The sequence below is a fragment of the Chiloscyllium punctatum genome, chromosome 27 (genome assembly GCF_047496795.1).
Source record: "Chiloscyllium punctatum isolate Juve2018m chromosome 27, sChiPun1.3, whole genome shotgun sequence".
Taxonomy (NCBI): domain Eukaryota; kingdom Metazoa; phylum Chordata; class Chondrichthyes; order Orectolobiformes; family Hemiscylliidae; genus Chiloscyllium; species Chiloscyllium punctatum.
In genome coordinates, this window is record NC_092765.1 from 14,115,561 (window position 1) to 14,132,411 (window position 16,851).

The window sequence follows — 16,851 nt, forward strand, 5'->3', positions numbered from 1 at the left end:
CAAGGCATGAGCTTAAAGAACAGATTTGGGATGGGGAGGAGCTATTGTTACAGTACTCTCCTCCACTTACGACCAGGAAGCCTGAGTTCAGGTCCGTCCAGTTCCAGTGGTTTTTTATAACATCCTTGAACAGGTTGATGTGGAAAATGAGCTCTCGGCTGGTATTCCAGTACAGTATTGGGGGAGGGAGGTACTGCTGTTGCCTTTCCATGAGATGTGAAGCAAAGGCTGCATTTGACCTTTCAGTAGGATGAAAATGATCCACTAGGCTGTCTTTTACAGGGCATTATAGCCCTACCCTTCCCCCTTCCCCTCCATCCCTGGAGTGAACAGTTTGGGGGAACCCATCATAATTCCAATGACTGCACATCCCCCAACTCCAGAAGCAGCTTTTATTGTTTGAAGGTGAAACGTCTGTCCCAATCTCGGAATGAAGACCCATCTCAGACTGCTGCTGAACAATCCGATTGGCTGGCAGCTACGTTGTCTCAGCAACACCACCAAGAGCCACTGCTGGAACTACAAGTAGTCCTCCATGACAGCTGTCCCTGTATTTGGCACTCACAGTAAACGTTTGAGTGGGATACTGTTGGATGGATTCAAGAGGCTGGGTGGGGTGGGTTGAAGGTGGGTAAGAGGTGGGTCAAAAGGCATATGCGGAGAAGACCCCACACTGCCTAACAATAACAGGCCCTGACAAAGATATTGGCCTTGCTGCAAGTTGTGTGCCTCTTCCCAGCAGAGTGATGACATGGGGGCCTGAAGTGGGGACACGGCAGAAAAAAAAGTGACACTTTTTCACACTTGCCCCACCCACGCCAAACCCATTACATTTCAGACACATCCATGTGCTAAATTTTACCTGCACCCACCCCTCTCCTCACTTTCAGACAGGTGGGGGAGGGTAAAATCCCACTCTAGGGTGCTATTCACAGAGCAGTGGAATAATTCTTGGCAAATGTTTATCCCTAAAGAATGGATCATTTGCTCACAATCCCATTGACGATGATGTAAATTTGCTGTGGTTTTTTTGCAGCAGTGACTATATTTGGGAAAAAACATGATATGATTGACCATAAAGTGTATTGAGGTCTCCTTTGGTCATAATGAATGATCTTCTATACATCAAAATCTTTCTCCCTTTGAAGTACAGAGGCAGGGAAGGGGGTCGGACGAGACAAGGGAACAAAAGGGATGGTCTAATAGTGCAACTGTGTCCTTTATTCAGAGAAGTTTTACATGAAATATTAGTTTTGTCCTATGGAAGTATGGTTCCTGACAGGTGCATTGGAAAACCATAGTTTGCTTTTAACATCACAGACCAATTTTTGCACTTTTTTTTCTGTCTCATTAAACAACAGAAGACCTGGGTTCAATTCCCACCTCAGGTGACTGACTTTGTGGAGTTTGCACATTCTCCTCGTGTCTGCGTGGGTTTCCTCCAGGTGCTCTGGTTTCCTCCCACAGTCCAAAGATATGCAGGTTAGGTGAATTGGCCATGCTAAATTGCCCGTAGTGTTAGGTAAGGGGTAAATGTAGGGGTATGGGTGGGTTGCGCTTCGGCGGGGCAGTGTGGACTTGTTGGGCCGAAGGGCCTGTTTCCACACTGTAAGTAATCTAATCTAAAAAAAAAGTATCTGGTGAAACTTTGTTACAGAGCCTGGCCACACCCTCTTAATATTCACTGAAACACACAAAATAATGTATTTCTTGCTGTCTGCAACATTTTCTTGGTAATTTGAAAGCAGTAACTCCAAAACTATGGTTTTCTAAATTTATTATATGCAATATATTTTTAAACATTTTTGTGTTCGAATGGGTTGCTGTTTAGATTTTCTTTTCTCTCGTATGTACTTGTCTGTATTCTGTTTCCATTTGGCCTTATTGTTTAATCAGTGTCGATTGACCTGAGAAAATATTTAAGAGAAAGTGAGGGCTGCAGATGCTGGAGATCAGAGCTGAAAAATGTGTTGCTGGAAAAGCGCAGCAGGTCAGGCAGCATCCAAGAAACAGGAGAATCGACGTTTCGGGCATCAGCCCTTCTTCAGGAAAGCCCTTTCATGAACCCTTTCCTGAAGAAGGGCTCATGCCCAAAACGTCGATTCTCCTGCTCCTTGGATGCTGCCTGACCTGCTGCGCTTTTCCAGCAACACAGTTTCAGCTCTGAGGAAATATTTCCATTGGACAATTGTAACTGGACATCTATATCAAGCTACTAAGTGTCCTTTTCCTTTCACCAGCGGTCCATATGTATTGTAGATAATTTATTTCTTTCGATTAAATCATTTACAGTATGGAAACAGGCCATTCGGCCCAACAAGTCCACACTGACCCTTCAAAGGGTAACCCACCCAGATCGATTTCCCTCTGACTAATGCACCTCACACCATGGGCAATTTAGCATGGCCAATCCACTTAACCTGCATATCTTTGTATTGTGGGAGGAAACCTGCACAAACACAGGGAGAACATGCAAATTTCACAGTCGCCCGAGGCAGGAATTGAACCAGGTCTCTAGCACTGTGAGGCAGCAGTGCTAACCACTGAGCGACCGTGCCACACAAACAGATTTGTGAGGCTGTCATTCCCTTAGTTTACTCCAACTCTGCCTTGGCAGTCAAAAATTAGCAGTGACAAGAAAACTATTAACAGCAGTAGCAACATTCTCTCTCATCTCATGGATTGTGACCTGGCTTATGTCTCATGCAGGCTTTGAATGAGGAAAATGGTTAGATAAATCACTGAAGAAGATCACACATATTCACACGAGAGAGACAGAGAGAGAGAGATTCACAATCTGACCTCTGATGTATAACATATCTTTACAGTAAAAGGTACTTGATCAAAATGTTGGTGCACTGCATTACCTAATACAGCAGTGTATTTAGTGACAACAACACAGTAATCGAGGCAATTCATCAACTACATTTAGACAGAGCTGAGATAATGCTGCTTGAACTGAAACCTTTGAGTACCTTGAGGCAACTAGTCGATATGCATCATCTCTGATGGAAACCTGACGTCTTGGGATTAACCTCGCAGCTTGCCTTCATCTACTTTGGATAGATTGCTGCCGCTTTGTATAAAATAATATAAAGGAAATGCTTTCTTAGTGAAAACCTGCTTGTGACATCATCTCCACATAAGGTATCACTCCTCAGAGCATTTGTAATTTTTAAGATTTGTCTTCCAGCTTGCCTTTCATGCATTAACTGTAGCATTCCAGTATTTTTTAATGGTGATTAAAACAAACGCAATTAAGTCTTCGCCTTTTTTAAACCAGGATTTAGTGACTTGGTGCTTGAGTCAAAAGGGATCAATTCCATTTCCTTCGAAAGTAAAAATCTTATTTTAAAAAGGCATGAGCAGGAGAGAGAAATTATTAGATAAATCACTGAAGAAGACATGAGACAGAGAGACAGAGAGAGACAGAGAGACAGATTCACAATCTGACCTCTGATATAAAACATATCCTTAGAGTAAAAGGTGCTCTAAAACAGAAGAGAGAAACTGAGATTCATGGGTTAATGTCTTAACAAGTAATCATTCAGACTGTTTCCCTTCTGTGATTCTCCATCTGCAAGTGCTGTCAATATCCTACAACATGAGAATGATGGTTCCCTTAAATCAGCAAAAGCCAAATGTCAATGCTCAAAAATTATGCAAGGGAAATCAATCCACCAAACTGCAATGTTGGAAAATCCTGAAAGATAATTCCTTGATTGGAGGTGCAACCATGGCAAACCAGTAGCAACTCTGCCTATTAGGGATATCAGAATCTGTAATAACGTCAGCAGCATTTCCACAAATCTTTCTCAATGGGAGGCCAAGAGCTACCATCGCTAGATTTTCTTAAAGTCGCTGAGGAAAACAGAACTTGAACGTTGCTGATAGAAAAGATGTGCCCTCAAAACTTTGCTTTACATCTATCAGAATAGATGTAAGAAGGCCAAATTTCAAAGGGAATAATAATATATACTGCATGAAGAAAAAAGAAGAGTGCTGATTGCTTATTAAATAGCCTCTGATTAATCATGGTATTGCATGGAGAATGCACCAGGGAACAGATACCTTCTGTTTAAATTAGAAAATAGAAGCTAACTCTGGCCAAGCCATTGGCGTGGGGAATGTGGCAGGAAGGAGTTGTTCTCTCAGCTCTAACTACTGTTATGAAGAAGGCTCAAAGCCTCGACATGTTCTTCCTGTTTTCAGAGGACAGGGTCTTGCTTATGAATTTATGCAGCTTCCAGTGAGCACCATTAGGAGTCTTAACTTGGTTGTTAGCACAATGCTTGGCACTCTTGGAATTGTTCAGTAAGTGCTGTGATTACGAAAGGGTCAATGCTAAGAGTTTTGAATCTTTTTAGGATCTTAGCAGGACTTATACACTTAATAGTAAGGTCCTAGGGAGTGTTGTTGAACAAAGAGACCTTGGAGTGCAGGTTCATAGCTCCTTGAAAGTGGAGTTGCAGGTAGATAGGAGAGTAAAGAAAGCGTTTGGTATGCTTTCTTTTATTGGTCAGAATATTGAGTACAGGAGTTGGGAGGTCATGTTGCAGCTGTACAGGACATTAGTTAGGCCACTGTTGGAATATTGCGTGCAATTCTGATCTCCTTCCTATCAGAAAGATGTTGTGAAACTTGAAAGGATTCAGAAAATTCAGAAAAGATTTACAAGGATGTTGTCAGGGTTGGAGTTATAGGGAGAGGCTGAACAGGCTGGGGCTGTTTTCCCTGGAGCGTCGGAGGGGTGACCTTATAGAGGTTTACAAAATTATGAGGGGCATGGATAGGATAAATAGACAAAGTCTTTTCCCTGGGTTTGGGGAGTCCAGACCTACAGGGCATAGGTTTAGGATGAGAGGGGAAAGATATAAAAGAGACCTAAGGGGCAACCTTTTCACACAGAGGATGGTACGTGTATGGAATGAGTTGCCAGAGGAAGTGGTGGAGGCTGGTATAATTGCAACATTTAAGAGGCATTTGGATGGGTATATGAATAGGAAGGGTTTGGAGGGATATGGGCCGGGTGCTGGCAGGTGGGACTAGACTGGATTGGAATATCTGGTTGGCATGAACGGGTTGGACTAAAGGGTCTGTTTCCATGCTGTACATCTCTATGACTCTATGACTCTATTCCCATGGAATGGTTGTGATACAAATCATAGAACCATCAAGTCCATACCGGCAAAACTACTCTGAATCCACGCTGGTCTTAATTTCCAGCATTTGGCCCATAGCCTTGAATACAATGACATTTCAAATGCTCATCCAAGTACTTTTTCCAAGATTGAGGTTTCTCACTTCGGAGAAAGTGAGGACTGCAGATGCTGGAGATCAGATTCAAAATGTGTACTGCAGGAAAAGCACAGAGGTCAGGCAGCATCTGAGGAGCAGGAGAGTTGAGATTTTGAGCATAAGCTCTTCATCAGGAATGTGGGGGAGGCCCAAGGGGGCTGAGAGGTAAATTGGAGGGGGTTGGGACTCGGGGGAAAGTAGCTGGAAATGCAATAGGTAGATGAATTTGGGGGATGATGGTCATAGGTTGGAATGGAAGATAGAGTGGATAGGTGGGAAAGACGGACAGGTAGGATAGTTCGAGAGGGTGCTGCTGAGTTGAAGAGTTGAATCTGGGATACGGTGGGGGGAAGGGAGATGAGGGAACTAATGAAATCAACCTTGATCCCGTGTGGTTGGAGGGTCCCAAGGTGGAAAATGAAGTGTTCGTCCTCCAGGCGTCAGGTGGCTAGAATCGGGTGGTGGAGGCGGCCCAGGTCTTGCATGTCCTTGGCGGAGTGGGAAGGGCAGTCGAAGTGTTTGGCTGCAAGGCAGTGGGGTTGGTTGGTGTGTGTCCCAGAGATGTTCATTGAAACATTCCTCATATTTCTCACTTCAAGCACCATCCCAGCCAGAGCATTCCAGATTTCTCACCAGCTTCTGGGTGAAAAACAAATTTCTCAATCCCTTCTAAATCTCCTGCTGTAAACTTGTGTCCCCTTTATATTGACCCTTCAAAAGTAACTTGTTGCAATGCAATTCTTTAATCCAACAATTTCCGTGTATTATAATAATGGCAGGTATATGCCATCATGCTGAGATACAAAGGTATACTGGTTCTTGTTTTTGCTGGATATTGTGTTATATCAACAGTCAGTTAAACCCACCTTTGTTAACAAAACCTGAAAAAGTCTTGGCTCAGCAGCGTTGATGCTGTCTGCTGCGAACGATACTGGATTTGGAAGCAGTGTTCTGTGTAATAAAAGAAAAATCAATTAGTTGAGAAAGTGATGTAGGAAAAGGAATCATTCAAAGGCTGATGGATTGAACTGAACAATCAATAGGCAATGAAAATATGTTTTGTGCTGAGAGCAGTGTAATTGTTTCGAAACCTTTCCAAAGTGATTCTGTTTGGAAAGTTGTGATATCTGTAATCTTTATGTAAAACTATCACTGTTTATAATCCAGAGTGGGGGAGAATGGGAGATGGATTTCTTTTCTGAGCAAAGGTGCCGAGACTCTGTTTTTAAATGGCTTTAGCTGCACTTCATGAAGCTGCCCAGAGTTGTTTTTCTCCTAATGGGGAGATAAAGGTGACATTTCTATCGTCAAAATCTACTCAGATGGCTGGGACTTTTCTTTGTCTTGAAACTATTGGATAACCAAAACAGAATGTCTTTGCACTTTTGTCTGCTTTGTAGACTATACATGAGTAACAAAGGGAGTGCGACAATGTAATACCTTGACAAACAGGCTGGCGGGGAACACACTGTGTTGTTGTGACTAAATACACTACTGTATTAGTGATGATATGGAGATGCTGGTGTTGGACTGGGATGGACAAAGTTAAAAATCACACAACACCAGGTTATAGTCCAGCAGGTTTAATTGGAAGTACTAGCTTTCGGAGCACTGCTCCTTTATCAGGTGGTGTTGTGTGATTTTTAACTACTGTAATGCACCAACATTTTCATCAAGTACTCTAAAGATGTGTTATTCATCAAAGGTCAGGTTATATTGCTGGCGAGATACTTGGTGTTTACCTGTTGCAGCCCTGTGGCTGTTGGGATTTGGGTGTAGGATTTTTAGCAGCTCGAATTCTAAGTTTCCTGGCGTGGCATTCTCCTCCTCGTCATTTCTGGTCTCCTTTCTAGAAGAAGTACGTTGTGAAACTTCAAAAGGTTCAGCAAAGATTTACAAGGATGTTGCCAGGGTTGGAGAATTTGTGCTACAGGGAGAGGTTGAACAGGCTGGGGGTATTTTTCCTGGAGCGTCGGAGACTGAGGGGTGACCTTAGAGAAGTTTATAAAATCATGAGGGGCATGGATGGGATAAATAGACAAGGTCTTTTCTCTGAGTTTGGGGCGTCCAGAACTAGAGGGCATAGGTTTAGGGTGAAAGGGGAAAGATATAAAAGGGACCTAAGGGGCAACTTTTTCCATACAGGCACCACACTCTGTGTGAATGAGCTGCCACAGGAAGTGGTGGAGTCTGGTCCAATTACAACATTTAAAAAGGCATCTGGATGGGTATATGAATAGGAAGAGTTTAGAGGGCCATGGGTCAAATGCTTACACACAGGGCTAGATTAATTTAGGATATCTGATCGGCAAGTTGGACCGAAGGGTCTGTTTCTGTGCTGTACATCTCTATGAATCGATGATTTTGTTAATATCACACACCTAAATGGCTAAAAAGACAAAATCTGAGGGTGATGCTGCTCATTCGACTGAATGATTCTACAGTGGTCTGCAGCAGCACTGCTCAAAGGGAGGGTCCGTCGAAATATTTTTGCAGGGCCCACATGGTATAATAGTAGTGGGTGAGCCTGGGCTGGCGCGGTGTGGGCTGGATGGCAGAGGAGTAGTGCAAGTGGAGACGTGTGTGTAGTGTAGAGTGGGTAAGTTGTCCCATTTGGAGTGGAAAGATCACATGGGGGGTCACCAGGAACGGCACCAAGTTCACTGCATTTGTAAACAATCCATAAATAAACATCCATAAGTAAACAAGCAATGGCTTAGTGGTATTATTGCTGGACCTGTTAATCCAGAAACCCAGATAATGTTCCAGGGACCTAGGTTCAAATCTTGCCATGGCAGAATGTGGAATTTGAATTAAATAAAAGGAAAAATTTGGAATTAAGAAGTCTAATGATGACCACGAATCCATTGTTGATTGTCAGGAAAAACCCATCTAGCTCATAAATATCCTCTAGTGAAGGAAAATGCCATCCTTACCTGGTCTGGGTTACATGTGACTCCAGACACAATGTGGTTGACTCATAGCTGTCCTCTGGGCAATTAAGGATTGGCAATAAATGCTGCCCAGCCAGCGATGCCCTCATCCCATGAATGAATTAAAAAAAAACACCTGCTTTGCTTAAAGCAGTATTAAAACATTCTTTTCATGTAACAATTTCATGTAATTTGTATAGGATATTAACACTTTAAATGGAGGAGCACAGTCTTTCATTGTTAGTCCATTTGAAAATAGATTCAACAAACCAAAAAGGTTTGAGAGCTAGAAGTTTAGTGTTTGAAAATTCTTCAGTATTCCCAAAGAGGTCATTCCCATTTGGTGACATAGCCGTAACATTGGACCTCTGCTTTGTTCATTGCTCACAGATGCTGCAATCCTTCCCAATGTTTGCACTGCCCTCAAACTGCAAGGCGCCTGTGCAGTCTCCTGTTTCCAACAGATGCTGTGACCTTAATGCCCTCAAACACTTGTCAGACTGCCTTGTTTCCTCTTGTCCACAAGACAAGACAGATGACGCTGCCTTGGTCAGAGTAATCTTGCTCACTAATCCTGTCATATTTCTCCAGCTCTGCCTGTCTGTTGTAACAGCCATCCGGAGAAAAGTTTGTATTTAATGATTGCTTACACTGATAAAGAATGACATGAATCAAAGAACTCGGTGTTCTTTATTCAATTACATCTTTTATAAAAATGTGAGTGACTTCTGGACTTCCCTTCGGGTGAAGGTGGAGTGCAAATCTAAGGCTGCAGTATACAATATCTTCACCCTTCACTTCAGACATCCCAATTAGCTTCTTTAAAAGCTTGCTTTCATTTTCAAAAGATACAATTAAGCCCAAAAATAGTGCCAGTCACGTTTTGTTAATGATTGGACTGTGCAGATTTCACTTTTCATCGGTCTTCAGAGATTGGAAGCTGCAGGGAACAACCTGCGTTCATATGGTAAGCAAATCAATTGTAAAGAAATAAACATGCTTCCTCCTCAGTCAGTTCCCTGAAATATGTTCCCAGCATCAAGTTATGGTCTTGTGTGCTCAGATCAGCACAAGCATTACTCTATAAATAAAATAAAACCCATGCTTTAATATTAATAAATATAATGTTTTCAAAACTTCTTTTTTCACACAGGTCAATCATTTTATGCCAGTAAGCATAGGAAGGATTGAGAAGAAATGAGCCATGCTAGTTTTAAATTGCATCCTTTATCAGCAGAGCAGTGTGTGCGGTACACTGTGTGTGACAGAGGCAGAAATAATTCAGTGACTTTCTTTATTTACTTTGAGATCTTTTCGTTTCCCCATCTCTCCAGAAAGTGTTGCCTTCTTGATGAGGTATAGTTTTAGTACCACGCCGACGTGCTCATTATTCACACATTAGCCGTGATGCTGAGCACTAGTAGACTCTTCAACCCAAGCATATTCTACAGCCCTTATCCTCATCCTGAATTTGTAGACACTACGCCAAGCAGTTAATGGGCAATGGTCAGTAGCAGAACGTCTGGCCAATTCCATGCGTTCTGCAAGTGGAACAGACTTATCCTGCTACCACGGCTTACAGTTTGCACTCGTTTCTGATTTGGAAAGCTATGGATTCAAATCCTAGTCCAGAGACTTGAGTCGAGAAAGCTGATGCTTTAGCAATGGAGTGCTACACTTTTGTAGAAGATTTCTATTGGGCAACTCTGTATACTAAGGCGAGTTTTCTCTTTCAAACATATCTTAAAGATCCCAATTTGAAGCATAAATGTTGTTCCGTGACTTAGCCAATATTTATCCTCAATCCCCTGAAGACTGTCCACCATCTACATAAAGACCATTTTTTTAAAAAAAGTCTTGGTATAAGTAAAGGACTGTTTTAAAACCAAGGATTATGGAAGGAATTTTAAGAAGTTGTTTTAACTCATTTTATGTCATGTTTACATTGCTGCTTTGTTCAAGCAGAAAGGGGAGGCTGTTTGTAGGTCAGCTAGCACCAGCAGGCACATACAAAGTGAGATTTGGCTAGCAACACGTTTCTGATTGGATGGTGGACTTGTGACCAGTTGTGTACGACAATGACCATCCATATGGCAACTACTATCTGATTGGCTGATGGGTAGCTGAACAGCTCATTGGTGCGCATGATACTGGTAGAAGCTCTCACACTCCTTAAAGATCAGATGGTGTGTGTGTGTCCTTTTCTCCAGTAAATTACCTTAAGCCTGAAAAAGGAGCATTTCTTTTCCCTTATCAGTTGCTGTAAGGTGTGACCTTTGACCAGGAACTTAGAGAGTTTGCCATTACTGTACCAATCACCTTGCCTCCTTCAAAAAACCGAAAAAGAACCCAGAGGAGAGGGATTAAAGAACAGAAAATTCTGGCAAGCTGAAGGGTTGGGACAGTGGCTCAGTGATTAGCATGGCTGCCTCACAGTAGCAAGGACCTGGGTTTGATTCCAGCCTCTAGTGACTGTCGGTGTAGAGTTTGCATGTTCTCCCGTATCTGTGTGGGTTTCCTCCAGGTACTCTGGTTTCCTCCCACAGTCCAAAAATGTGCAGATTAGATGGATTAGCCATTCTAAATTGCCCGGCATCCAGGGATATGCGGGCTAAGTGGATTAGCCATGGGAAATGCAGAATAATGGGTGGGATGCCTTTTAGAGGGTCAGTGTGGACTCAATGGGCCAAACGGCCTGTTTTTACACTGTTCAGTTTGTGTGATTCCATGATCATTTTAGTGAACCCTGTGGATTGGAATCATTGAACTATTTTTTTCCCTCCATCCATAACACAATTTTTGAAAAATCTGTAGGTCTCTGTCTTTATATGTATGTAAGGTTGTTTTCAAAGGGAGTTGGTGTTTTAACTCATAGATTTATATATCAACAGTTCATAGTCATTTCTCTGTAGTTAGAATCTATTCATTTTTAAATTAATAGAAATTCTTTTAAAGTGCAGGAATCTGGTACATTAATCTGGGTTTACTTGGCGGGTAAATTGGGGACTTTACATACTTTGATAAAATTATTTATTTATATATTATCTTTGGAATAGCAGTATTGATTTTCAGTATGCTACCCCAGTGAGGTGTAAGAAAGGAACAAGTCAAGACTCTGATTGGATGCTCTCCACATGCTTGGATAAGTTCAGCTCCAATACACTCAAAAAGGTTGACACCATCCCGAACAAAAGATCACTTGACTGGCACTCCATCCGAAACCTTCAACATTGACCACTGCACCACTGCACCACTGACACAGAGCAGCAGTTGTGTGTACGATCTACAATAACACACCCAGGGTCTTTCAACAGCACCTTCTAGAACTACAGCTTTAACATCTAGAATCATAGAATCCTTATGGTGTGGAAATAGGCCCTTCAGACCAACAAGTCCACACTGACCCTCCAAAGAGTAATCTAGAAGAACAATCGCAACAGGTGCAGATTCCCCTTCAAACCATGCACCAACCTGACTTTGAAATATGTCATTGTACCTTAGCGTTGCTGGGTCAAAATCCTAACAGTAGTGTCTGTGCAGCACATGGACTGTAAAAACAATTAAAGATTAGCAATAAATTCTGGCCCAATTAGTGATGCTCACATTTCATAAATGAATTTTTAAAAATGACTTGCATGTGATACCAATCATTGCTTTTCTGTAGAATCTTGTGGAGTGCTATTTGGCTGCCATCTTTCCCACCTTAGGACGGGGGGTACAATTCGAAAACACTTCATTGGCCACGAGGGTTTTGAGAAGTCCTGAAGTCAGGAAAGCTGCTATATAAACGCAAGTCTTTTCATTTATCTCTGTTCTCCTTGGCCCAGCCTTGGGTATTCCCTCCCGAGTTGTGTGATTCATAAGATTAAACTAAGCACAAAGTTTGAACTCAGGGACTATCTTGTTATTATAGGTCAGCCACTCACTGAATAAACTTGCTGATCTTTTTGTTATTTTAGTCTCGAGGTGAGGCAGGGGGGAGGTAGGCTGCGTGAGGGCCGACATCTTTTGTGAACTTGCTGTAAACTGTCTCTGTGACATTTCACTGCCACATACCATCATGGTGTGCCAAAGAGCAAAGATTGCAAGTTAGTGCCTGCAGTTTGCTCGGCTGGTGACCTGTTTTAAATGAATTGCTTGCAGAAATGGTTGGGCATCAAGCATCATTCATCTCTGCAGGGGTGGCCTGGTAAATTCAGTCAGGCCTTGTGCACTTTGCAGCTGAAGGAGAAAATCAGCACAGACCCCTCTTACAGTCAAGGGGGAAAATTGGTGCTGAGTCTAACCTGAGGGTCGCCACACTTTAAGGAAAGGGCAGCATTGCAAAAGCAGGGTCTTTGCAGTGACTTTAGAAGGACCAGGAATTAAGCTCCTGCTGTGAGGGTCAACCTGATGCACTAACCAACTTGGCTGAGCTCATCCACTGTCCAGCAGCTGCTTATCCTGATGCACAATATCATCCGGACTGTCTGACCAAGCAATGGAGTCTTCAACTATGTGACCTAAATACAGTGAAAAACTAATTTCTCCACCAAATGGATAATAAAATCATTTCCCTCATTTCATCTGGAATCTGCTGCCTGAGAGCACGATGAAGGCAGATTCAGCTGAAACATTCAGGAGGTCATTGGATTGTGATCTGATATGAAAGCTACAGGGAGAAAGCTGATCAATGAAATAAGATGAACTGCCCTTAAAGAGGGCCAGACCTGACATGTAGGCACATATGGCCTCCTGTGCTGGAGGCAATCTATGATTTTTAACAAAAGATGGCCAGCTGCGATGAGCTTAGAATGGTGTTTGGTTGGACAGAGTAGGGGAGGCAGGACTGCAGGGTGTGGGTAATGAAGACTCAGCAAGTGCACCTCATTGAGATAATGTCAGGAAGAACTTTGGTAAACAACCATGTTGTCAACATTTAGGGTTTTATGATTTTTCCAATATTCCCTCAGTACTGCACGGAAAATTCAGCCTGGGTGTGTTCAAGTCTCTGAGATGAGACCTCAACCCAAGACGTTTTCATTCTGAGTCAATTTTGCTGCCGGCTGGCATGACAGACAAAGGGGAAATAGTCTGGCAAGGGAATAATGTTCTCAAATTCTGTCAGGAATGATAATAAACCTTTAATGTATAGACTCATGGGGGAGGTCAGTGAGTCAAATAGTCAGATCCTATTAATAACTGTGGTGATGGCATTGTGTTACAGTTCATTCAGAGAATCTGAGTTGCAATGGCAACATTAACTTTGATACAGATGCTGTAGTCTGGAGCCATGGATAATGATGGTCAAGACTCCAATTCTCTCAATCATGTGGCTAACCCACTCATACTGCCTGCCATTGGTGTGAATTGGAAGGACATGCAGGCTGGTACTCCAAGTATTTGGCTAGTTTAGGAACAAACGTCTCTTGGTTATCACACCCAGGGGTAGACGTTAATGGTCTTTTACAAAGTGAACCACCATTTTTTCACTTAGTCACATTTCTTTAGTTTGTTCCCTTTTATTTGGAGTTGGCACAATGCTAACCTAACACTCTTCCATACACTCTTGCCTATTGGATACAAATCCTTGAGAACTCCTCACAGGAATTTGTGACCCATTGAGAAGGTGAGCTCATTCTGAACACTCACTATTCACAGGGTCAATACACAATCTAATGACTGAATCAAAGCGTGCTCCAGACATGCCTGTATGGTGAAAACACATTAATACAAAACACTGACCAGGTTCAGCACTTAACAAGAACTACTATTTACTACAAATAAAGGAATTCTAATCATAAGGAACAGCTATGAACTATCAGCACAGAGACATAAATGAATAAAGATAGTAGCACTCTGAACATGTCTGAAGAAATATCAGACTTTATATACAGCGAGATATCACCCATGCCACCAATATACCCTCAAGAAGTTTTCTTCTCTCTTTCCCTCCCATAATATTTAGCACCTGTGCCAGGGTCCATGCTGGGTTGCGGGAATCCTACCCTATACTAGAGTCCATTCGGCTTCAAGATCTGGCCGGGCGATATCGGGTACCTTTCTGGGTCCAGTACTTTTCATCATTTATATAAATGGTTAGGATATGAGCATAAGAAGTATAGTTAGTAAGTTTGCAGATGACACCAAAATTAGAGGTGTAGTGGGCAGAGAAGAAAGTTACCTCAGATTACAACGGGATCTTGATCAGATGGGGCAATGGGCTGAGGGGTAGCAGATGGAGTTTAATTTAAATAAATACAAGGTGTTGCATTTTGGAAAAACAAAGCAGGGCAGGATTTATACACCTAGATCATAGCAATGTATACATGGAAACAAACCCTTCAGTCCAACCTGGCCATGCCGACCAGATATCCCAACCCAATCTAGTCCCACCTGCCAGCACTCGGCCCATATCCCTCTAAACCCTTCCTATTCACATCCAAATGCCTCTTAATGGTAAGGTCCTGGGGAGTGTTGCTGAACAGAGACCTTGGAGTGCAGGTTCATAACTCCTTGAAAATTGAGTCGCAAGTAGATAGGATAGTGAAGGCGGCATTTGGTATGCTTTCCTTTATTGGTCAGAGTATTGAGTACAGGAGTTGGGAGGTCATATTGCAGCTGTACAGGACATTGGTTAGGCCACTGTTGGAATATTGCATGCAATTCTGGTCTCCTTCCTATCAGAAAGATGTTGTGAAACTTGAAAGGATTCAGAAAAGATTTACAAGGATGTTGCCAGGGTTGGAGGATTTGAGCTTTTGGGAGAGGCTGAACGGGCTGGGGCTGTTTTCCCTGGAGTGTCAGAGGCTGAGGGATGACCTTATAGAGGTTATAAAATCATGAGGGGCATGGTTAGGATAAATAGACAAAGTCTTTTCCCTGGATTGGAGGAGTCCGGAACTAGAGAGCATAGGTTTAGGGTGAGAGAGTAAAGATATAAAAGAGAGCTAAGGGGCAACATTTTCACGTAGAGGGTGGTACGTGTATGGAATGAGCTGCCAGAGGAAGTGATGGAGGCTAGTACAACTTAAAAGGCATCTGGATGGATATATGAATAGGAAGAGTTTAGAGGTATATGGGCTGGGTGCTGGCAGGTGGGACTAGATTTGGTTTGGGATATCTGGTTGGCATGGATGAGTTGGTCCGAAGGGTCTGTTTCCATGCTGTACATCTCTATGACTCTAATTCCCAAAGGTGCTGAGTGCCTCCTTGCCAGAGGAAGGTCACCCTCTTGGCGTGACCTCCTGCGGGTGTGGGGGCATAAGCAGCTCATCACCTCACACGGACCCCACAGGGCAGAGGATAGCTGCTACTGCCAGCAACTAGGTGGCCTCTCCATGACTAGGCCGCATGGCAATCTCTGAAGGATGAGCCTGTGTGAGGCAGCTGGAAAAGAACAGGCAGGGAGTCAGGAGGCTGTGGGGGAGGTTTACTGATCACTGCTTGTCTCCATTCCTACTATCGCATAATAAATACAAGTAAATATGACATTTATGAGCAATCTATTCAGCTGAATAAAAGTGGGTGTGCGTGTAAATTGTTTGTCCTATTGACATGTGCCTTGATACTGAATAGGGCTGGGAACCACTGCTTTAAGAAAAGAAATCTCCTGTCCTTACCTGCTCTGGGCTACATGTGACTCCAAATCCACAACAACACAGTTGTCTCTTCACTGACTTCTGGGCAGTGAGGGGTGGACAATAAATGCGGACCTTACACCCACATCCCATGAATGAATGATTGAAAGAAAGGGGAATTGCTGTGTTTGTTGTAGCACTGGTTCAATGACCTAAGTGACAATTGTACAAGGTCTCATACTGAGCAGCTAAAGGACAAACATGGAACAAAGGATTGGTCCAGAGGAAGTAAAAATGGCAACAGCAGAATTGTTCTGAACAGCTGCTGTATGATAAATTGGGAGCAGGGATTCTGAAGCTGTTCATCAGCTTTTCTTAGCTTTGTGCTGTTGCATGTATATATAGGGAGATCTTTCCTCTCACATTCTTTCTTAATTTGGTGAATCGGTGAATGGCAAAGCACAAAATGGGCGGGGGGGGTGCAAGAGGGGGTACTCCTCGCAGTCTACGCTATGACTTTCAAGTCAAATATAATGAATATCATGATCAGATGGATTAACTGCAGTTAACAAAATGATGGGGGTGAAGGTAGCCCCCACTCAGACAATATTCAACTTTGACTATCTCCCCCACCCCACCTCCAGCAGAAAGCTCCTGTCCCACCTGCTCAGAGCTTGGAACAGCAGTGTCTGTACCTTGTCAACTGCCTTTTGAGTAATGGGAGGGTCATTGCAGAGACCCTGTGAGAAATGAAAACATCGCAGCAAATGGATATAAAACAAGAGCCGAGCTGTAAATCCCAGTGAGAAACACCTGTCACAGAATCTCCAGACAGGAAACTCGAGCCAACATCAGTGATTGCTCGCACGGAGTTGGAATTACTGCAAAAAATCAACAGCTGAGTTTAGATTGTTAAATAAACTAAAGCATTACCATGACTTACTGTGGAGGTTGGGATGTTAAAACTTATCCAGATAAGTGAATGCACTTGTTCATATCTTCTCAGGCACTTTATAATCAGCATACTAACAATCAACCACATCCCCTCCATTCCTCGAATG

At 42.9% G+C, this 16,851-nt stretch overlaps 1 protein-coding gene and 1 long non-coding RNA gene across 6 annotated transcripts in view; one reads left to right on the forward strand and one right to left on the reverse strand.

Moving 5' to 3' along the window:
• Positions 1–15,936, reverse strand: part of LOC140453441 (uncharacterized) — a 49,922-nt gene extending 33,986 nt beyond the window's left edge. For both annotated transcript variants that reach the window (XR_011952386.1, XR_011952385.1), the window contains exons 1-2: positions 15,833–15,936; positions 6,165–6,249 (exon numbers count right to left, since the gene is read on the reverse strand). This is a non-coding gene — a long non-coding RNA (uncharacterized lncRNA). The remainder of the gene's footprint in view (positions 1–6,164; positions 6,250–15,832) is intronic.
• The window catches only part of pacrg (PARK2 co-regulated), a 279,295-nt gene that overhangs the window by 50,388 nt on the left and 212,056 nt on the right, over positions 1–16,851 (forward strand). The window lies entirely within an intron of this gene.